At 40.9% G+C, this 23,683-nt stretch overlaps 1 long non-coding RNA gene across 1 annotated transcript; it reads right to left on the bottom strand.

The window, feature by feature from the left end:
- Positions 1-10,145: 10,145 nt before the first annotated feature.
- Positions 10,146-22,442, bottom strand: LOC114554499 (uncharacterized). Its single transcript, XR_003692423.1, has 3 exons — positions 22,403-22,442; positions 10,348-10,407; positions 10,146-10,224 (listed from the first exon to the last, which is right to left on the bottom strand). It is a non-coding gene; the product is annotated as an uncharacterized LOC114554499 (long non-coding RNA).
- Between the last annotated feature and the right edge of the window lie 1,241 nt (positions 22,443-23,683).

Raw genomic sequence — 23,683 nt, 5'->3', positions numbered from 1 at the left:
TTCAATTTGCTTTTTTAACATTGATATAGTAACAGCTGATACTAAAGTCCATTTAAACTATTCAGGATGTCTTTATAAAGGTTTAGTCAAGACTACCTGTCAATTCAGAATCAAGTCCGAGTCTGAGCTAAAAGTTGACAGTTGTTTCATATATTATTTCATATATTTAAAATCATGGAAGAGTGCATGTAAAAAAAAAATCCCATTTATCCCAAATTATGTATGGCATTTGAATCAGACCCTTAGTCTTTTTTTTTTTTTTTTGGTAGGACAGAGACAAGTCCAGACCAAGACAAATCCAAGGCAAAACATGTGCAAGGCTGAGACAAGTCAGAGACAAAAAAATCTATCTTACAGAGACACATCCAAATCAACAAGTAATTCAAAACCTCCCTAAGCCTGAGACAACTCTGACCCAAGGACCGAGACAAGTCAGCGTCAAAACACCTACGAGTTGACCATTGTTTCATCATTTTATATATCTAAATCCATGGCAGACTGCAACAAGTCAGAGTCAAGTCAATTACAAGACCAAGACAAGTCAGACTTAAAGTACCAATGTTACAGAGACACGTCGAAAGATCCCCGATCCGTTGGACCCAAAAAGCAGAGAAAAGCAGGAGGCAAAACACCCTCGAGACCAAGGCATCTTCAAGGCAAATCATCCGCAAGACAGAGACAAGTCACAGTTAAAATGTCCACAACACTGGAACCTAGGCAAAACAACTACGAGATCAAGACAAGTCCAAATCAAAATGCCAAACAGACGGAGTCATCTCAAAGCTAAGTAACACCCAGAAAGGATGAGACAAGTCAGAGGAAACAAGTCCAAGTCAAAACACCGCCTAAACCCAGAAAAGTCCAAAATTGACCCGTTACTGCAGCCCAGTTTAAAGCCAAAAGAATTCATATATTGTTGTAGCTAAATGACCTTTCGTTCATTAATCTATCAATACTACATGCCAGATTGCCAGAAGCATTTCCTCTCTGACGTGACATGTGATGCTGCAGAACATTTTATAATCTGAACTGACCAGTGGAAAGAGTGAGAGAGAGGAGTTGAAGTCAATAAAAAGAGAAAGTATTCAGGGTTCACAGCTGACTCTGCCACCTTTGTTGACCTTTGCTTGTTGCTGAGTGTGGGTGATGATGCTCCTCCGATCAATAACGCCCACCAGACCCATCTCCAGCCCGAGGAGCTGACAGAAGAGTGAAGCTGAGAAAAATCATATCTGCACTCTGCAGCAACGAGGAAGTTTGTCAAGAGTGTGTGTGTGTGTGTGTGTGTGTGTGTGTGTGTGTGTGTGTGTGTGTGTGTGTGTGTGTGTGCGCATATATGTGTAGGCTTTCTGGTCTAAATACCATTCAGTTTCCACTTTACAGGGTCTCATTCACACAAACGTCTCCTCCAGGCTGTGAGTCAGGTGAAGCAACAACACTATCAGTCTAAAGTCCTGCTAGTGTCCCCTACAGGAGACAGAGCTCATTACAGCCACAATATGACAACAACAGAAAAGCAAAATGCCTTAAAGTTTAGCCTATTGACAATTTTGGGACTGTGTAACCCCTAATCAGATGGGCTGTTCTAACATCAAGTGGGCCGGGCCGGCAGGTCAATTTCTTTTCTCCACAGTGCTGGTGGTGGCCTTGCGGCCCACTAGGCCATTCCATTGGGCATTTGCCAGAATTGCCAGTCCGATTCTCTGTAGTTGCTGCAGCCCTGTTGGCAAAAAATACGTTAAAGGTCCCATGGCATGAACATTTACCTTTATGAGGTTTTTTAACATTTATATGAGTTCCCCCAGCCTGCCTATGGTCCCCCAGTGGCTAGAAATGGCGATAGGTGTAAACCGAGCCCTGGGTATCCTGCTCTGCCTTTGAGAAAAAGAAAGCTCAGATGGGCCGATCTGGAATCTTGCTCCTTATGAGGTCATAAGGAGCAAGGTTACCTCCCCTTTCTCTGCTTTGCCCGCCCAGAGAATTTGGCCCACCCATGAGAGAGAGACATCATTGCTTTCAAACAAGCAAATTGGCAGTTGGTCAAGGCCACACCCCCACCCTCCACCTTGCCCCCCCCTCTCCTCCTCAATTGCTACAGACATAGAAATGGCACATACTAAGGAAAGCTCATTGTGGGACTGGCTCTAGTGGCTGTAATTCAGATACAGTATTAGGGGACCACTAAGATCTATATAAAAGAGACTTCAGATACAGTATTAGGGGACCACTAAGGTCTATATAAAAGAGACTTCAGATACAGTATTAGGGGACCACTAAGATCTATATAAAAGAGACTTCAGATACAGTATTAGGGGACCACTAAGGTCTATATAAAAGCATCCAAAGAGCACCATGTCATGGCACCTTTAATAAGCTTTGTCACTAACACTTTGTCCAAGTGCTGCGAGACATTTGGTATAGCAGCACTTGAGTTTTGTTTTTGTCAACTCGGAAGTAAAAAGTCATACAAAAGCAAATCCTGTTTGTCTTTGACTTTTTACTTCTAGATATTTGAAAGAACACCGTCAGCTATGTGACGGAGCTGCGAGCCGCTTCATCACACTTACAGAAATATGACGAAGGTGTTGACATGTTGTACATCAGACAGCCTTTCGACCTCTATCAGGCTCTGCAGGCCTGAGTAGCACAACACTGAAACACTAACAGGAGCTGACTCGGCATCTTCTTACAGTCAGCAACCCGTCATGTAGACGGCTTACATGCAGTGAAGGATGACCTTGTGTCCACCTCCTCCTGCTCTGGTCTCACGGGGACAGCTGATCCATATCCTGCCACATCTGTCTGGTAACACTGCGGTTAAATCTCTGTGCCACAACAAATCATAATCATGTCGTCACGGAACTTAGGGCTGTGTGTTCCTGCTCTACATTAGTGATATAACACACTGTTTCCTGATATGTTTTTAAGTGCAATCGACAGCATAGTCAAACGGATGGAAATGTACAGCTCCCAAAATGGACTTCTTTAAGCCTCGATTATACTCCGGAACGAACACATGTACAGCCGCGGCCGCTATGGACCACTAGTAGTTCTGTTTATACTTGCTGCTTATCCTGCACAGTAGATCGCTACGCTATCGCTTGCATAGGCGGCACCAGGGAGGGGCTTGGGGGTGCTATAGCTACGCCAAGGATAGCCATAGCACCCACAAGAAATTTCTTTGTGGTTTATTTATAATTTTGAATGTGTGAAAAGTATACATTTTGATTTAAAAACAAATAAATACATGAATTAAACCAACCAATGATTTTTTTAGACTAAAAGTCATGAAGCCAACACAGGTGATCTGATGTTTAACCTTACTTCCACTTCCTGTTAGCCAGACCACAATGTTTTGGAAACTTAGCCTTAGAGGAGGGTGTGGAGACCATAGGTGGAGACTAAATCAAAACCTGGAAACAAAAGTGATTGTGACGGAGAGGAGGAAGGGGACCACGGTCAGAAATCTGTAGCAGGAAAAGTTAACCTTCACCTCGATTTAATGTTGTTAATGGAGAAGGACAACCCGGAAATGAGTAGGGGGAAATGCAAAGCTACCAAACCACGGCCAAGAGGACCAATCACAGTTGTTCCAGTCTGCGTCGCCACGGAAGTGTAGTTACATTTTTTGAGATGTGCAAGTCAGGCTACGGCGTAGGGTTCGTATCTCCACGTACCAACGTATTGTACGTACGCACGGCATAGATTTAACGCAGGAGCATAAATTGGCCTTCAGTGGAAGTGCTGGTAACTGGCAGCATGAGTTGGTGATCGCAGAATCTGAGTCTGAAATGTACACAAACTTGTACAATGCACAGAGAGAATAGTCTACATATTACACAATAAACTTCACAATGGGACGCTGTACGTGTTGTCAGAGGTCCAAACCATAGACTGTATCTGTGTCCAAACACACTGTGCATGTGGGTGAGAGTGTATATGTGCACACCCATAAAGTGGTCCATTTAGTATTCTGTGGCACGCTCCAGTGGTACCCCCATCACTACTGAGTCGACAGTCCCATTGGAAATCCATGAAGCCTCTTCCCCCACGGCTGCCTGCTCATTGATTACCTGTCAGACAGAGAGAAAGGGAGAGCAGGGCGAAAGAGAGCAGGCCTGGCCAAGAGACAGAGAGAAACAACGACAGAGAGAGCAAGAGAGCTGACGGGACGGAGCACGAAGCAGAATGAGAATGAGGAAAAGAGGAAGAGTTCTGCAAGTCCTGAGATTGAAACTGGGAGACGATGTGAATGACAAAAGGAAGTGAAGAGAGAGGAGAGGATGAGAGAGCTCTCTTTCGATCTTATTTATTATTTCTTGTATATTCTGTATGTGTACTGTCTGGAATTTCCGAATTTGGGATCAATAAAGTCAATCTAATCTAATCTCTAAATCTCTTATCTGTGATTTCTCCAAAAAAATTTATTTTCAGTTTTAGTTGCATCAAATGCATCAATGTTTCTCACTGAGCACCTTTTTATCTGTTTTTATTCATTGGCCACACAATAAAACAGCCTCTTAGCTCTTTAGTTAAGTGTCACTGTTGCTGCATCATAGTTGAAAAGTGAAATCCGAAACCAAGGGGTGTAGTGCTGCCAGAGCAAACCGGAACGATGCTCCGCCACCTTTTTTCTCCAAGGGAGGAAATAAAATATTCGCACAATCCAGTTGAAATTTGTATTTTTTTAATTGCTTGAAGATCCAATAATTACTAAAGCGTATGTTATGCAAGAGAGACAATAAAAACAAATGGAATGGTCAAAGTTGTCATATTGACATTTAAGGTCTGTTGATTGATTCAGGACATCAACCCATACATTGAGTAATGTGCAAGAAAACATTCTACCTTAAAGGGGTGATAGAATGATTATATAGGGTATTTCACACTGTTCCTTATGGTCTCCTAATGGGGTATGTAACATTGGTTGGGCTGAAAATGGCCTGGTTGATATTTTATTGGCCCTTATGCATCCCTGTGTTTTGGCCCTATTTGTAACAAGAGCTTTTCTTCCAAATATGGTATGCTCATGAATATTTAGATGAGCTGCGCGCTGATTGGTTGAGCGAATTGCCATACACACACATTAGAGACGCGCGCTGATTGGTTGAGCGAAACCGCAATACACACACATTAGAGAAGCGACAGAATCTCTTATTCCAGACACTGCAATGTTTCGTTACCAAATTCACTTCTGAGACTTTTTTATACGAGAAATCAACTATATAAAGCTCAAATATGGGCCGTTGTACGAAAATGGATGGCTAATTGCAAATTTGGTAAGACGTGTCGGACTTTAGGAGCTCCACACAGTCTGACAAGAAAACGGCAGCCTGCTGGGCTCCATACCCAGGGCAAAGTCACCCTTTGTGGATACTGCACTACCGGGGCTCCGCGGCTGGCTGCCGGCATAACTATAATATATTTACAGTTTGAATTTCGTCACGGCATGTATATTACATGTTCCCCAATGTCTTACAAAGCTTAGCTAACACTTGTCCGATTTCGGATTGCAATTTAAGGCATTTTTATGAACGCGAGTGGTCTTATTGAGGAGCAGCTAACAGCTATGTGTCCTATTCAATACAATGGGAAACGATTGCGGCTAGCTAGCTAGCTACACTTTCGGCATAACTATAGTATATTTACAGTTTGAATTTTGTCACGCATGTATATTACATGTTCCCCAATGTCTTACAAAGCTTAGCTAACACTTCAATTTTATAATTTTTTGTGAATTTCAGAGGAATTCTAAGAGGAGGCTAGCTAGCTCTCATTGATAGAGCTCCATCCAGCCGGAGGCTCTATCAGTGAGACTTGCGGACAAGAGGCGTTTATTTCACCGATCGTTTGTTTAAATAACTCAACACATTACACACATTATAAGATTAACTGGAACCTGTGGTAAGAGATTGCTGGCGTAACAAGCTCGCTGACCACGCTCTCACTCACAGACACCGGGCATTTAGCAGGAAGAGGGGAGCTGCAGGCCCTGGAGCTCTGTCCAGGCAGCGGCGTTTGGTAGTCCATTAACCCACAAAACGGTGACTTTGCGCAGGTATGGAGTAGTGGGCTGCCAGCCGTGACGGAGCTCCATTTACCTCACAGCAGGCCGGGGTCTGTGAAGGAAGGCAGGCCGGGCAGTGAGGCAGCAACACAGGCAGCACCAGCCGCTGAACTCCGACACACAGTCGGACAAAATTTGCAATTAGACATACATTTTCGTAAAACGGCACATATTTGAACTTTACATAGTTGATTTCTCGCATAAAAAAGTCTCAGAAGGGAATTTAATGGTTAAATAGCAGATGAACAATGTATACAATTTCTGAGATCTGCACGACCTAGCTAGATTCAGAAGACTAACTGATCTCAGGTCAGTTGTGTAGCCTATGTAAATGTTGGGGCGTGACAAAGAGAGAGACTAGTTTGTTGCGGAACGGCTGCGGCCGTGACTGACAGCTGTAGTCACTAGGACCCACAAGTTCTCGCGAATTCACGTAGAATAGAACTACAAAACCAACAACAGTTTGTTTCCATCCAGAGGAGTAGAGGGGAAACGACTCTGTGCTGTGTTTTCAAGGTGTAGTGCAAGGAAATATGATCCGCCGTGAGCACGGTGTATTTCATTTTGAAAATTAACCGGATATTCTGTGCTCGACTTCCTGTCCCGCACTATCTGCCGTGTGCTGAATTGCTGCGGAGCTCTCCGTCGTCCGTCAAAAATAGAAGATCTGTGTCAGTACCCGATCCGTTCCACCTGCACAATCCGTTCTGCGCATGTGCAAGATGTTCACGCATGCGCAGATGATAATACCGTTTTACGACCTGCCCGATCTGTTCTACGCTAGCCTCCACCCAAGCTAACGTTAGTTTAGCTAACAGCTAATTTGGCTAACCGCTAGCCAACAAATAACGCATGCGCAGAACGGATCGTGCAGGCAGAACGGACAGCTAGATTCAGTCTAAAATAACGTTAAGTCAAACATAATGGGAAAAGCAGGCTACAGCAAAATTAAGACTTTACAGTAACAATAAAGACAAGTATTGAGTGATTGTATTTTAAATGAGCACAAGTAAAGTAGAACTGACGTAACAGCTGTTATATATGTTAACGTTTGTTTTGAAGTTTTATTTTGAGGGTCTTTTAAAAGTTTGCATGCTGTCTCAGCTACTGGTTAGCCGAATTAGCTGTTAGCTAAACTAACGTTAGTTTAGATGTGGAGGCTGACGGACGGCAGACAGCTACAATCAGCTAGCGGTTAGCCAAATGAACTGTTAGCTAAAGTAACGTTAGCTTCCCAGTGGAGGCTAACGGCAGACCGCTATAATCACCTAGCTGTCCGCCCGAATTAGCTATTAGCTAAACTAACGTGAATTAGCTATTAGCTTAACTAACGTTAGCTTCCCGGTGGAGGCTAGTGTGGGAACAGATCGGGTAGTGTCGTAAATCATCGTACCACAGCGCATGCGCGAACATCTTGCGCATGCGCAGAACAGATTGTGCAGTTGGAACGGATCGGGTACTGACACTGCGTATCTGCTCCGGAGGGCTGCGGACTGACGGAACTGGGACGGAGTAGGGACGCAGACGTTCCACAGTCTGTGGAAATACACAGATTGACTTTAATGGAAACCTAATGACTCCGTCGACGTTCCGGAGACGTTCCGCAGACGTTCCGCATCCAGTGGAAATTGCAGGTTAGTTACCCACTAAACTCAACTATGACAAGGTAAAATCGGTTTTGCATTCTATCACCCCTTTAAAAGTTAGGTGGGGGCACCTGGGTTATATATATATATATATATATATATATATATATATATATATATATATATATATATATATATATATATATATATATAATGAGCTAGACGCAGTGCAAAAATTTGATTCAAACTTTCCAAACTGATATATTTTCTTCTCCATACAACCAGTAAAAAGAACAAAACATCAGTAACAAAGCTGCGTAAAAATGACAGTTATTCATGTTAAATTTAAAGTTTGTCCGGGTTTATTGTGTGACGTACACACCCATTCTTCAGAAAGTGAGATGGGACGGTGCAGAGACGTGATGGAGGATAAAGAGGTAATGTAAATGACAAATGTTAATAAGATTAGAAAAGGCAGAGGATGAGTTGAAAAGAGGAGGTGAAGCAGCAGAACGTGGGGGTACAGCTTCCCTCTGATGTAGCCCAACTATCATATCTGAGCTTTAATGATTCTCTCTGGATGAAGGAAGAAGAGACTAAAGAGAGATCAAGGGAACTGAGGGGGGAGGGAGTGGAGGAGTGAAGAAAAGCAGTAAAACCGCATTATGAAGTGCCCTTCCAGACTTATTCTGTATGCTATGGTTTCTCTTATGGCTGCAGATGGGTTAAAGTTAAAATTTTCATGTAGAACAATTTACACCGCCCTGAATCATGAGTTTGCATCAGTGAAAAGCATCTCATGTTCGTTTAAGTGGTTTTAACTGTTGATTTGTTTAAATATTTCACTGTTTTTTATCTACTAAAAGTCAATGAATAATTGTGTTAAATAATCGCGATTTCAATATTGACCAAAATAATTGTGATTATGATTTTTTCCATAATCAAGCAGCCCTTAAACAGTTTTAACCCTAATCCTTAAGTCCAATTTTAAGGTAGTTTATCTGACAACATTAGTTGTCTGTAGATGGGCGGGGCACACAATTTGACTGACAGGAAAACAAAGTGAGCCAGTGGGAATATGCTGTGTGAGAGGGGATTCATTAGCACTCTCAAAGGGACGCAGTCATTTATAATTAAATGATGAGGCTGCTCTATAATAGATGGCCAGCAATGAGTGTTTTCCCTTGACAGAGACAAAATACAGAGAGGAAGAGAGAAGCAGAGAAAAGAAGATACATTAAGGGTACAACCTTCAATATGGTTGAAATTAATCACCCCACATAAAAAATACCATTTTATCTCAGAGGAATCGAGTCAGCAGCTGTTCTTTCATCCTGTAACCTCAGGATCACAACTTCATCTCTTTATCTTGACATAATAAATTATGCTCTGCTATGTAGTTTTAAGCCTGTTAACATATAATGATAATGAATTTAGAGGAACGACCCACAATTACGTTTCATGTTAGGTGGCAACTCGCGGCAGTAGTAATTATCGCAAGAACAAACGAGGAAGTGAGGTGAAGTATGAAAGCCCCAAATTCCATGTAAGGACACAGGTTGGGATGGTGGATGGGTCAGACAAACACAGGACTTTAACTCAAGAGACTGGGCTTTGTGTCCCAGGTGAAACCTAAAGTCTACTGTCATCATTTGTAAATTAACGGACCTTAGTCTATGACACAATGATGTCCGTCACGTCCACATTTTAGTAGCTTTACGTTGCTCATTTTAAAAGGTCCCATGACATGGTGCTCTTTGGATGCTTTTATATAGGCCTATAATACTGTATCTGAAGTGAAAATTCAGCCTTGGTGCAGAATTACAGCCACTAGAGCCAGTCCCACAGTGAGCTTTCCTTAGGATGTGCCATTTCTGTGTATGTAGCTATTGAGGAGGAGAGAGTGGGGGGGCAAGGTGGAGGGTGGGGGTGTGGCCTTGACCAACTGCCACTTTGCTTGTTTGAAAGCCGTTATGTCTCTCTCTCTCTCAGGGCCGTTTGAAGGAATTTGGGGGCCCCAAGCAAAATTGACATGGAGGCCCCCCCAACCCCCCGCCCCGCACGCACGCAAAGCCTACAGGAACCACAGCATAGCCATAAAGTTTAAGTTCACCCACACTTTATATAAATAAAAAAAGGTTTACAGTGCATAAACTGCTGTTGCATAAACTGTGCATAGATAAAAAAATGTTTAAAGTGCAAATACTCGTATTGCATATACTGTACATAAATAAAAAATAAAAACGTTTTTATTAATATAATCCATCCGTCGAGGTACAGTGTCTGACACCTAGAAAATTGACAGGCAGTACTGTATATTAAAAATTCTGAAATGTCCATGGGCAAAAGTGACTGGTATTTACACAGTTTGGTGGCGAATTCAATAGTGATTTGCACTGGTTTTTTTTCTAACAATATGACAGCACACACTTATCAGTTTAAACTCTGGGCTGTGCAGGATATCAGCTATCATTATAGAGATTGTGGTGGTGGTACCTTGTGCTATAGAGGAAACATCAGCACTGAGAAGTGATGCATCTGTTGATGTTGAGGATGAAGTTGATGGTGTAGCTGGAAAAATAATTGAAAGAAAAATCTGAAATTACCTGTGAAGTACGTTTTACCATTTCACTGTTAGCATATTGAAAGAGGTCACTATTAACAGCTCAGCTCAGTGAGACAAATTCACTCTACCTTCATCAGTGGAGGTATCCTTAGGAAGAGCCTGAGGGCTGAGAAATTTAAGCAAAGCACCTTGAGGGAGAAAGAAAAGATGGTAACACTTTATAATAACAATCATTAATAGATGGTAAATTGATAGTTAATTAATCTTTAGTTAATTTTCATTTAACTGTTAGCAAACAATCTTTTTACTTTTAACAAACAATGAAATTATAATTAAATGTTTACTAATTATTGGTAGTGCTGTAATTAACAGTTTATTGTAACACGCATTATATCTATCATATAATATATTAGGAATCGGGTAATGATTAAACATTTTTTGTAAACCTTTAAGAAACCATTTTTAAAACATTACATAGATAGACGGACCAGATATTCCTAACACTTTGTTAAGGGTTACTCATGCTTAAAAACATCCCAAGCTAATGTTTGATGCACGGAATTTATTGTGTGGTTTTCCTAACCCCCATTTGGTAAATAGATTATCACGGTGGAATAGTTAGTATAGCATGCTAACGTTATGCCACTTTCATCAAAACCTATTACAAAGCTATAGCAATGTCATTAAATACGATAAACAGTGATTCTGGAACAGATCTGCGTCTTCCTCATCCCGTTAAAAAACATATTACAGTTGTACGTAACCCCAGGCCAGCTCGGGGCCCCAAGCAATTGCTTGGTTTGTTTGCCTTGTCGCGACGGGCCTGCTCTCTCTCATGGGTGGGCCAAATTCTCTGGCCGGGCAAAGCAGAGAAAGGGGAGGTAACCTTGTTCCTTATGACCTCATAAGGAGCAAGATTCCAGATCGGCCCATCGGAGCTTTCATTTTCTCAAAGGCAGAGCAGGATACCCAGGGCTCGGTTTACACCTATCACCATTTCTAGCTACTGGGGGACCATAGGTAGGCTGGGGGAACTCATTAATGTTAAAAAACCTCATAAAGTGAAATTTTCATGCCATGGGACCTTTAAGCCGATACCTGATGTTTTACTAACCCTAGTCTATATCCCTGACGTTCCACTTCCAGGATTGCTCCGGAAAATCCGCCAGATTTCACTCATTTAGGCCGGATATCCGTTGCCTTGGGCTTCCTTTGTGTTGGCATTTTAAAATCCGGTGGATTTATGAGGACTATGGTTAACCTTTTCTCAGATCTCTGCAGTCTCGTCCCAATACGGCTCAGTTTTGTATGTATCTTTCTCTGTCAAGCGGTACAAAAATTATTTTGAGTAGTCCATACTGGGGTAACGCTATGTTATCTGGTCAGGGGGAAAGTGTATCCTGCAAACACCAAAAAACACCTTAGAAGCCACCCGCCAAAACCCTAGCAACCAGCCTAATCTCCATAGAAACAACCCTACATGTCAGCCCTACACCGTAGCAGCCCGCCCAGTGACTTCTTTCTCAGAACAGTTAACCATTTCTGGTTAGATGTACTTCTTTGTCAGAGTCAACCGTAAAGATGCTCTTTAAGCAGGACTGAATTTAATATTCATACCAGGAAACAGGAGTAATGTTTTAGTCATTTAGAAGTGATTTACTCAGTTTAGAGTGTGAATTCTCTGAAAGCCCAAATTTGTAGACTTAGAATTAGAGAAATAACAGATGACATAGATATGAGAGAGAGCTTCATATCTGAGGACATTAACTGAAGAAGTAGTCATTATCTCAATGTCTAATTTGACCACAGTGAGACAAATGAGCTATGCATCTTCTTTAGAGCCACCATGGGAGGTGTATTATGGAAAAGATGCAAGGTCACCGGCTAAATTGGTAACGCTTCGGTAGCCCTGATGATATTGCTGCTGTCAGAAAACACAGGGGAGCAATAATGCAAACAAAGCATCATTCTGAGGAAACATTTCCACAGACTGATGCATGCTGATAAAAAAAATGTGTGTGTGGTAGAAAACCAGAAATATAGATCTATGCTTTGATATGAATGTTCTTTAATCACTGCAAGAACCTTTGTATCCTAACCATTGTGCAAAGAATGGAGTCAGGAAGTTGGGTAATGCCTGAGGGAGGGATTCCGCACCAAGAGAAGACTTTGTTCTTCATCTTTTGGAAATATATGTGTACATTATGTGAGTGCTTGTTAAGTGCAGCCTGCGATGAAATGCTGACTGGCAGCCATTACTCTTCCAGCAGTAGGAAGGACACATTTCATTCGTCCCTCCCCCTTATGTCACCTCTCCCTGGTTGCATCCCTCTCTCCATCACCCTCTCGTCTCACTCTCCTATCCCTCCCACCCCTCTCATGAGACGTGACAAATTCATATCTACATGGGTGGAAACATCAGGGATTTAAATGTGTCAAGAATGTTGTTGCTCCTTTCACACACAATAAGTGTTGGTAAATTGTGGAGACTGGACCACGCAGAACAGGGCAGCTAGCCACCCCCACTTCCCTATCCAAGTTACTTTGTGATCATTTGATTACACATAGATTAACTGAAGAGCAACCTTTTTTTTAAACATCAGATTCTTAGCTGATGTTTTTAATCCCTAAATAAAATCTGTGAGGTCTGCACTGACGTTACTAGTAGTATTGGGGTGGTGGAAGAAATCTCAGGAACAAACAGCTCATGACCAAATGTACAAATGATACCAAAACTTGTAGCGTAGCAACCAGAGCTATGAAATTATAGTTGATTAAATGGTTAGTCGATCGACAAAAAATTAGTCAATAATCGTTTAATCGTCCTTTCTTGAGAAGAAATGTCAAAAATTAACTGATTTCAGCTACTCAAATGTAAATATTTGCTGGTAATCTTAGCCAATATGGGTAAAAGTAGCAATACCTCAGTGTACAAATACTCGGTTACAAGTAAAAGGCCTGCATATAAAATCTAACTTAAGTAAGATTACAAAAGTATTAGCACCAAAATGTACCTAACGTAGCAAAAGCAAAAATACTCATTATGCAGAATGGTCCATTTCAGAATAAGATGCTATATGAGCCTACTGGATTAAAGTTATTGATACAATAATGTGTTCATTGCTTTAATGTTTTATTTTATTTTTATTTCTTCATGTAGTGCTGGGTAGCTTAACCTATAATAATACAACATAATGTTATTAGTTGATTTATAATTTGTATTAATAATCTGAATCTGCAAAGTAACTTGTAATTTAAGTTATCAAATAAGTGTTGAAGTAAAAAGCACAATATTGGTATAATAATGTAGTGGAGTAGAAGTATATAGAAGTAGCATAAAATGAAAATACTCAAGTAAAGTACCAGCACCTCAAAATTGTAATTAAGTACAGTACTTAAGTAAATGTACTTAGTTACATTCCAAAACTTGCCATTCGTATACCAAATATTTTTGGGTTGTGGACTGATTTTAATTAGGAACCTGAAGCCCATTCCTTGGACTCTCTGAGATTATAATGTGCATTTTTCACTATTTTGTGACATTTTATAGACGGGTTTCTGAGAAATGTCATCAGTGAGATGCACACGGGGCGAGAAAACAAACTTGACTGACTGACAGCATTTACAGTTTCACTTTGGACTTGATGACAGCTGTGCAAGTTGGCTTTGAATGGGAAATACATCATGTTGTCCACAGTGTGCAGAGTCTCTGTTCATGATCCTGTGTGAATGATAAATATTTTAATATATTGAATATTCAATCTGGTACTGACATGGCTTTCTTATGAGTATTAGTTGCACAGCATTTTATAGCAGAGGCCAGAAGCGACTGTCTTGCCTGATACATTGGCCTGGAATACAGTACAACAGCTAACATTCATGTCATACATCATAACACACTGTGAGCGTTTTGCAACTTTGAGGTTGATGAAATGTTTGAATTCCTAAAAGCCTAAAAGTTCAACCAAATATGTGTCACATTGAGAACTGTGGCCCAGAAAGGACTGATTTGCCTCTCTGAGACAAGTCATCAATTCCAATAACTGGTTGTTACACCAAGTTGTGCCAAGTTGTGCTTACCACCATAAACTGTTGGCAGTACTGGAGTCAGCTTCATTAAGTCCCTTGTTCAACTCACTAACTGTCCATCGGCATGAAGCAGCCAATATTAAACCCTATTATGTTTACTGTAGCTATTACTAGATAAGTGGTTAGCCTTCGCACTGTGTGTGTGTGTGTGTGTGTGTGTGTGTGTGTGTGTGTGTGTGTGTGTGTGTGTGTGTGTGTGTGTGTGTGTGTGTAATCCATCACATCTGCAGCGAGCAGCAGAATCTAAACCTGAAGGTTCCTGAGAAAACAGGTTTTGGGGAAAGGGGCTGAATTAGGTTAACATGGTACATCATCTATATTCCAAACACGTTTGTATCCCCCACTGAAAGCATCTTGTAAATTGCTTTACATGCTGGCGCCAACAAAAGGCATTGAAAAATTGCTAGTTTTTGTAATGGACTCTGGCGAGTGGTTGTGTGTGTGTTGCCTGTGCCTCACATCACTCTGCTGTTACATTTTCTTCTCCTCCTCCTTTCCTCGGCTTCATCAACCAAAACGCTGTTGGTCATGGAGCTGAATTAAAAGCTCAAGCACATGTAATACTTACATTTCTTCATTATTATACTGAAGAAGCACATCGCCATGGTCTTTTAACGGCTCATCCAATTCACAATGACACAATCTCCTATACTATTCTCCTCAACCGCCTATCCAATCACCTTGGTATCACTGGCACAGCTCTCTCCTGGTTTCAGTCTTACCTCTCACACAGGAAGCAATTTCTCACCATTGGCAACTCTCGCGCCGATCCAGCTCCGGTCAACCAAGGCGTGCCTCAAGGCTCTGTGCTTGGACCCATACTATTCACCATCTACATGCTCCCCCTTGGTCAGATTATCCAGCAACATGGTCTCAGTTTGCTTCAGGAACACCCTCCCTGCAGATAACCAAAATGCTACATCCCTGGTCATATTTAAAAAAAAACTCCTGAAACACCACCTGTTTACCACAGCCTACAACCTCCTTTAGCTTAGCCACAGTAATTCTGTAAAGTGTCCTTGGGTTTCTTGAAAGGCGCTATAAAAATAAAAGTTATAATTATTATTATTATTAAAGATAAAAGTGTGGGTATACACATGAATAATGGAGAATTGTGCACACAAACAGTGTTAATCAGTGAGATTTAAGTGTATTTTCAAACTTTGATCACTAGCTGGCTGTTTCCCCCTTGCTTCCAGTCTTTATGCAAGCTAAGCTAACCACATCCTGACTCCAGCTTTGTACACACAGACATGATTGATATATATCTGAACATCTCACACTGAAAGAAAGATAATGAGTATACAGTATCCCCTAAAATGTTGAGCGATTCCTTTATTTTTTTAATGAACTAATTATATTGCTTTATTTGAGCTACCCTTTTAAAAAATATATATACACATACTTTAATGGTAATATAACAAAAAACAATTGCTGCCTCTAGACCACTAGATTGTCAATACAGTAAAAACAATTGCTGCCTCTAGACCACTAGATTGTCAATACAGTAAACACACTTTCTGATAGATAATGTGTTTGCAGCTTTACTACAAGAGCACTGAGCTTTACAGCCTTGTCTTTGACTAACGTTCAATTCTACCGAGAACATTAACAGTAAAAATAAAAAAATAAAAAAGATCTCCAAAATGACACTCAACCCTTTTTGTAGGTCCCTTTTCAGGCTGCAAACAGGCCTTTAAAAATCCTTTACCAATGAGGTAGGGCAGCCTGTATAAATGATACCCACAGCAAAAAGAAGTCCATTAAGCACTCCCTGCATAACTCACTCCTGTTTGGTAATCTTATTGCTCTGTGCACACAGTAATAACTGAAGGTTGTCAGAACCTTCTGAACGTTTCATCTCAGATGAAAATATCAACATTTTTATCAGCTCTTGAAAACTGAAACAAGCCCACATCCTATCATGGCTTCATTCGACTGTGCTACAGGGTGTAGACATGTTGCATAGGGGGGATTCCTGTCTGTGTGCGTGCGTGCGTGCGTGCGCGTGTTGAATGGTGCAGTACTTATTTATGTGTCCATTGCGGCATCTAGCTTCGGCAAAGTGCTGCAGTCACTTTCTACCACCCCACACACACACACACACACACCCCACACACACACACACACACACACACACACACACACACACACACACACACACACACACACACACACACACACACACACACACACACACACACACACACACACACACACACACACACACACAGTCCCTTGTTAGAGCACACGGTTATGCGATCAGCACTGCATACGGCTGCATGTGTCAGATCTCAGCTCCTATAATCCACATTGATTCATGGTATAGAGAGGAAACAGCTCCCTGGAGAGAAACACTCAGGGCCGCTGTGTCCATCAGCTCCTGTTTGTGTGTCTGAGTTCTGACTTAGTGTCTTTCTGGCAGCTGCTTTGTTTGTAAAAGTGTGTGTTCAGTCTGAATATAGTCTGAATCAACAGAGAGCTGGGTAGAGGTTTGGTAGTGTAGTACTGTAACCAAATCAGGGAGTGTTTCTTTAAAAGAAAAGCATCAGGGTTTGTGCTGGGCGGAGTTATGTTCGGCTGAATATCTGTGAAGATAGGATTTATAATCAATCGTTGGTTAACTGAATGGACGATGTATGGATGGAGAGTTGGATGTTCTAATGAATAAATGGATAGATCGCTGGAGGATACATTGATACATAAGTGGGTGGACGGATAGATAGTTGGATTGCCTTATATATGGATATACTGTATATACAAACATATTTATGAATGCATGAATCAATATGGATGGATGGATGGATGGATGGATGGATAAATGTAGGGATGGTGGGATAGATACATTAATGGGTGGACAAATAGACGGATAGGTTAGATGAGTAGATGGATGGATTGATTAATGAATTGATAGAGGCATAGGTAGATACATTAATGGACGAATGTCTGGCTGGATGGATTGAATCATTACAGATGGTTGAGTGAATTGGATGTATAGATGGGTGGGTGGATGGATAGATAAGTAGACGGACAGGAAGGATATTTAAATGGAAGGGCAAATAGATGGCTGACTGATGATTACAGTAAATGAATGTGTATATACAGTGTTGGGGGGGGTATTTTTAAAACATATATTTAACTACAGATTACTGAATGCATGCTTTAAAATGTAATTTGTAACTGATTCCATTAGATCACTGGTTGTCAAACTATGGTACAAGTAATATTGGTGGTACGCTAATCTCTGATGTATTTAAAAAAAATAAAAAAAGTAAATACATGAATTTCAAAAACATGACATGCAAGTCGCTAGTGAAGCAGCGGCGGTGAACTCTCCACAGCACCTGCTAGTAGCAAACAGTAAAGAGTTACCTCAAATTTGGATTCAGTTGGAGCGGTACGGTGGAAGTACAGCGTGGCTGTCGGCAATAAATATTGTTTTTAGGAATGAACCTGCCTCCTGTGTGCATTAGCCATAGCTGCCGCTATTTTTTTTGGGCCATAATAGTGGTACTAATGGCGTTTTTCCACTATATGGTACCTGCTCAACTCAGCAAGACTCTACTCGTCTTTTTCTGTTTTCCATTATGAAATAAAAAAGCACCTGGTACCTGCCAACAGGTACTTTTTTTAGTATCACCTCCGTCGAGGTTCCGAGCAAGCTGAGGCGATACCAAAAGATGACGTAAAAACCTGCAGACTACTGATTGGTCGAAGAGAATCGTCACCAATCACTGCGTCATCATTGCGAGTGACAGACGAGGGTGTCCTGAACAAAGCCGCCATTTTTAAATAGTTTAGCCAGCTGTGTTTTTTTTTTTGCTGACTCCAGCTTCTTTTGAAACTAAATTTGTCTTCTGGCTGTGGCAACAACCACATGCCGAGAATCAAAAACAACACAACTTCAACGTTCTGTGTGTGTGTCGCGTTAGGTCATGGCAATTTTGTGCGGCGGCGCTATGACGACCAGCCACGCTCGCCTCATGCATGAGGCGGTACTAAATCAGCAATGGAAAATGGAGGACGGGGCACCACGAGCCGAGCCGAGCCGAGTTGAGCAGGTACCATGTAGTGGAAAAATGCCATTAGAGTGACTTATATTTTCTGAGGTAGTACATGGTGAAAAACCACTGTATTAGATTACTCAAGTAGTGTATTCAAAATACTTTGGATTAGGGATGTCAAGGATTTATTGATTGGCGGTTAATTGGCATTCATAATTTAACCGATTAAAATATAAGCCTACAATAAAAGTTGTTGTTTTGTGTTATGGTGGCTGCGCAGTTTTGTTACTGAGGCTCATAATAACGCTAAACTAGCATCTTGAACAGAGCCAGCTGCTCAGTGAACGCAGGCTGAGAGCTGCATGTCAGACAGCAGGAATCTAATTACACATACTTCCAATTAAGTCCACACCAAAGTGATTAATTGTATTAGCAACACTGCCCTGAGTATAAATACCGGTACATTTTAGCGATGGCAGTTAATGGACAGACAGTCAAAGCGACAGTATTGTTCATCCCTGGGACATGAGCAGCTATTTTCAGCAGCAGTTCAATAGAGACAGACAGGAGCGCTGTAATTTTAAATGAAGTCATTGTTTTGTGTTATTTAGTTTATCATTCAAGTAAATTGATGTTTAGCCTACTTGATCTGTAACTCCTAAACCTACTCTGATTTTGCATCAAACATAGGTCATGTCAGTAGTTAAAATGGTTTTCTAATGGAAAAAAGCCCAAGGTATTTTTATAAGATATTACTGATTAATCTATTATTGATTGTTAAGGTGGCTGACTATTGGTTAAAGAAATTGTTTAAAATGTGTGTCCTTACTTTAAAATCATCTTGCTGAGCCCATTTGTATGGCTCACTCTGAATGCAGTGAAAGGGATACTTTGCCGGTTTTAAAACAGCTCTGTGTCATCTTAGTGTGGGCAGACAGAAGAGGAAGGCTGAATAGATGGTTGAGTGAATGGATGTAGGGATGGATGCGTGGATAGACGGGTGGATTGCTGGTTGGATGAATAAATGGGTGGATGAATAAATGGAAGAATAGCTGGGTGGATAAGTGAATTGATGGGTGGATGTTTTTGACAGCAGCCCTGTCAAGCCAACTGTAAAAGAAAAGATAAAAACAGATCATTTTTTTTCCTGACAGATGTTCTTCAGTTGGTTTGTTGTTATGCAAGCTGAGATACTAAAGGCTGCTGTAAATATTCAACCAGCTGCTGACGCCCATCCACACAGACACAAACAGCAAGAGGAGAGGAAGGGGGAGGAGGCTGTAAATCCAGAGTTTATGGTCTGTCCAGTAAGACCAGTAAAACCCACCAAGCTGCAATACCAGTCAGCAGGTCAGAGAGAGAGAGGGAGAGGGGAAAAGGTCATCAGGGAAAGATGGAGCACAAGAGAGAGATGGAGATGATGAAAGAGAGGAAAGGAGGTCAAACTGATGGAAAAGAGGTGGAGGAGGAGTTTTGTGGTAATATCTTATTGTGCTTCTGACAGCTCTTCCTGTTTGTGCCAGTTCGCTTTGTGAAGACCAATTTGATTTTTAGATCTCAGGAGTGAGGACCTTTTTATCAAAGTGCACACAATCTTTCTGGACTTGGTGGGCTCCGTAAGAATTTGAAATTGAAAGTGAATTCTCACCCCCAAAGGTCCATTCAGTAGTTGTTCTGGAGCTTTCCATCATGTCACATGATCTTCCTCAGCAGATGGATTTTGTCATTAATTGTAAATGTTCAATGTCTACTTTTTTATTTTTATTTATCTTTACTGTTTTCTACTTAACTTTTCAACCAACACGGGTGATGAATTCATTTAAGTGCTCAGAAAAATCTACAATTTCATAACAACAGGACTGAGGAAGATAATATACCATTAGAGATATTGCTGTTGAGTTTTGTAAATCTATTTTTTTCGTCTTTTTAAAGCACCACAAGCCAAGGGCCATCTAGTTCCATTATATTGGAGAGAAGGCAGACATGTCTACAGCTGATATCTCCAACACTGGGCAACTCACACCAAAACAATCTAGATTGATAAACAGCACTACAGGTAAGAGGAAGAATAATGTATTTTTGATATTGGCTGCACTGTCCCTTAAAGTACAGTTCATTTTATGTTCCACCACTGGTTATTAGAGGTGGGGGGAAAAATCTTTACAGCATAGTATCGCAATATTTTCCGTGGCAATACTGTATCAATACACAGACGCCAAGTATTGATCTATTATTATACATGTGTTGGTCAGTTTGTCTGCTTGACAATCCCATTTTGCAGCAATAAAATTGAAGTGAGATGAACAAATAGAGAAATTAATCATTTTAGATAAAACAGATGTTATAATTGTTATTGAAATTGGGAAACATTTGAAGTTGGAAAAAAAAGCAATATGTTTAAAATCGCAATAATATTGTATTGTGAGGCCTCTGGTGATTCCCACCCCTACTGGTTATAAATTAAAATTGTTATAGTTGCAAAACATAATAATCATACACTAAGTTCTTACATTTTTGCCTCTTTTTGAGTTTTTAAGTTTAGCTGCAGTTTGGTTTCTGCTGGAGCTGTCAGCATGGAGTCTGTGTTAACTTCTGGAGAGAAAGAGCTACATTGTATAAATTTGTCAAGTCAGATGTTATGTTTCTGTTCTGCTGCTGTTCAAGGAGGAGGAGAAGGAGGACGGACATCTTTAAACTGGGGTTCTGTGAGAATGTTGTCACAGGATGTCACTGTGTGAATAATGTATAAGTCATATAAAGTTTTCTTTTATGGCCATACATATTTGACCAAATCTGCGGTTTCTGAGAGGCAGATTCAACAGCACTCAACATGCAGTATGTATGTTTATACACGCGCGCGCGCGCGCACACACACACACACACACACACACACACACACACACACACACACACACACACACACACACACACACACACACACACACACACACACACACACGTTTGTACTTACTTCTAACCATTATAACTACTTCCTCAACTCTCACATTAACCTAATTAAATTATTTTAAAGTCTGGTTATACTCTATATGTTACTGTCAACAAATTGTATTAAAAAACAACAAATCAATCCTACAAGTGTTTCCAAAGCCTGATATTGCTTCTTCCTCTGTGCCACAGAGCTCAATTGTTGTCCAAATTAAAAACACATCAAAGAGCCACACTGTTGCACTGGGTGACATGTTCATTCATTACCATGAACACTCACACTGTAGTTTGATTTGATTGTATAAAGCCTGTGTGGTTAGTGGATTTTAAAATCTGCCTACCACAGTGCCCAAAAAAAGTAAACTTCAGGCCCTGCTTAGGCCTTTGTGTTCCTTAACTATAGGCAGAGGTGTCAAAAGTATTCACATTCATTACTCAAGTAAAGGTATCGATACTAGGGTTTGAAAAGACTTTTGTAGAAGTTGAAGTATCAACTCAAGCTTTTTACTTAAGTAAAAGTGTAAAAGTACTGGTTTCAAAACTACTTAAAGTATAAAAGTAAAAGTAATGTAAGGCAGAGATCTTCAACAAGGGGTCCTCAAAGTCATTGCAGGGGCCCTCCAAATTATTGTAAATTTTTGAGTCTTTTTATTATCTTTGAGTCTTTTAAAATTAAAATGCCTTAACATAATTCCAACATATTATTAGCAAACATAAATTCCCACTGATGATAAGCTTACTGGCCTATAGGTAAGGTAGTCCCTAAGATATCAGCCCACAGATACAGTTAATCCTAGATTTACTGTGCCACATACAGTATGTCACATACAGTATGTAACATTAAAATATGATTTATAAAATCATGCCAACAATTAATATTTTAATAGCTTATGAAAAAAGGGTATGTAAGAAGGCTTTAGGTTGCCCTAACAGTTATTGTAGGCCCAGTTTAATATGCAACTTAATTTCATACAATATGTAGTAGGGGCTCCCTGCTACATCTCACTTTAAGTAAAGGGGTCCTTGGCTTAAAAAACGTTGAAGACCCCTGATGTAAGGGGGAAACAATGCCATGGACAACAGCTTAACCCCAAAAACTAGGACAAAATCATATGACTATAATAATGTTATATTAAAATCATACCTGCAAACTCAGAAGGGCTGAAAAAGGTGACACATCTCTTCTGTGTTTATCAGACAACGGCAGCTACAGTCTGGTGTTACAATCCTCTCCAGTGAAATACAGACACTCTTTACACCGTTTAGCTGTCCGTTTTAACCGTGTTTACTCCAGCTGCTAGCTAACCGTAGGCTAACGTTAGCTGCTGCCAACTGTAGTGTTAACTAGCGTCCCGTGCGGCGATGTTTCAGTTCCCTCTAACGTCCGTTTTCGGAGCATCAGAGAGAAGCGCAGGCATTTAAGTGGCACCTAAATAAGGCACCGAAATCCACGTTGCTATTCGGTCCGGTAGATAACGGTCGTTAAGGCACCGGGTCTGTGCAGGTTTGATGGATCGCGTACAAACCAATAGGGTGTCGGAATGACTATGTTTATACTTCTCATCCAACCACAATCAAATTCACTCTATCCGGATGGAGCGATTTGGATAGGGTTTTTTGTGTGTGTTTTTTTTGAACGATGACGAGCCGGAATGAAAACAAGCCAAACTGAAATATGAGTAACGAGGCTATTTTTAAAATGTAAGGAGTAGAAAGTACAGATAATTCCGTGAAAATGTAAGGAGTAGAAGTAAAAAGTATGCTGTAAAATAATTACTCCAGTAAAGTATAGATACCCAAAATTTCTACTTAAGTAAGGTAACGAAGTATTTGTACTTCGTTAGTTGACACCTCTGACTATAGGCCATGAATAGAGAGCCGAAGTCACGCCCCTTCCGGTGGACTTCATGGGACCTTAACTCGGAAAAAATATGAACGGTAGAGAACGGGGAGAGGCAAATTATTTTTTGATCCCATTTGAATTAAGCCATGGATTACAAATATGATGTTCGTCAATTTAAAAGATAATTTTTCAACCGAAGAAAGTGCCAGTTAGCTGTAGGTTTTGTAGTTTTGTGTGAAACCGCTCAGTGAACTACATCTCTTGTCTTACACAATTTACGTCACCTAGCTTGATGCTCAAATTGCTCGCTAGCTAGCTAGCTTAGCTCTGTTCCACAACACATGTAACGTTACAAGAAGGAGTTGGTTGAGTCATGAACGCGCATTGTGGAAGTAGACTACGTGCTAACGCTGCTGCAGTGATGGCTCGCCCCAGCTCCTTCTTGTCGGTTATTGGCTGGAAGACGGTTCGTGGGGCAGGTTGGTGCAGTTGGTTTTTGTTGCCATTTGTGGAGCCTGAGCTGTCTTCATAGACCGCGTTTTTTTACAGTGTGTTCAGGGGACAGGCAGCTAGCGGATAGTG

Source organism: Perca flavescens, chromosome 4 (genome assembly GCF_004354835.1).
Source record: "Perca flavescens isolate YP-PL-M2 chromosome 4, PFLA_1.0, whole genome shotgun sequence".
Taxonomy (NCBI): domain Eukaryota; kingdom Metazoa; phylum Chordata; class Actinopteri; order Perciformes; family Percidae; genus Perca; species Perca flavescens.
This window is presented reverse-complemented; position numbering and strand designations above follow the sequence as displayed.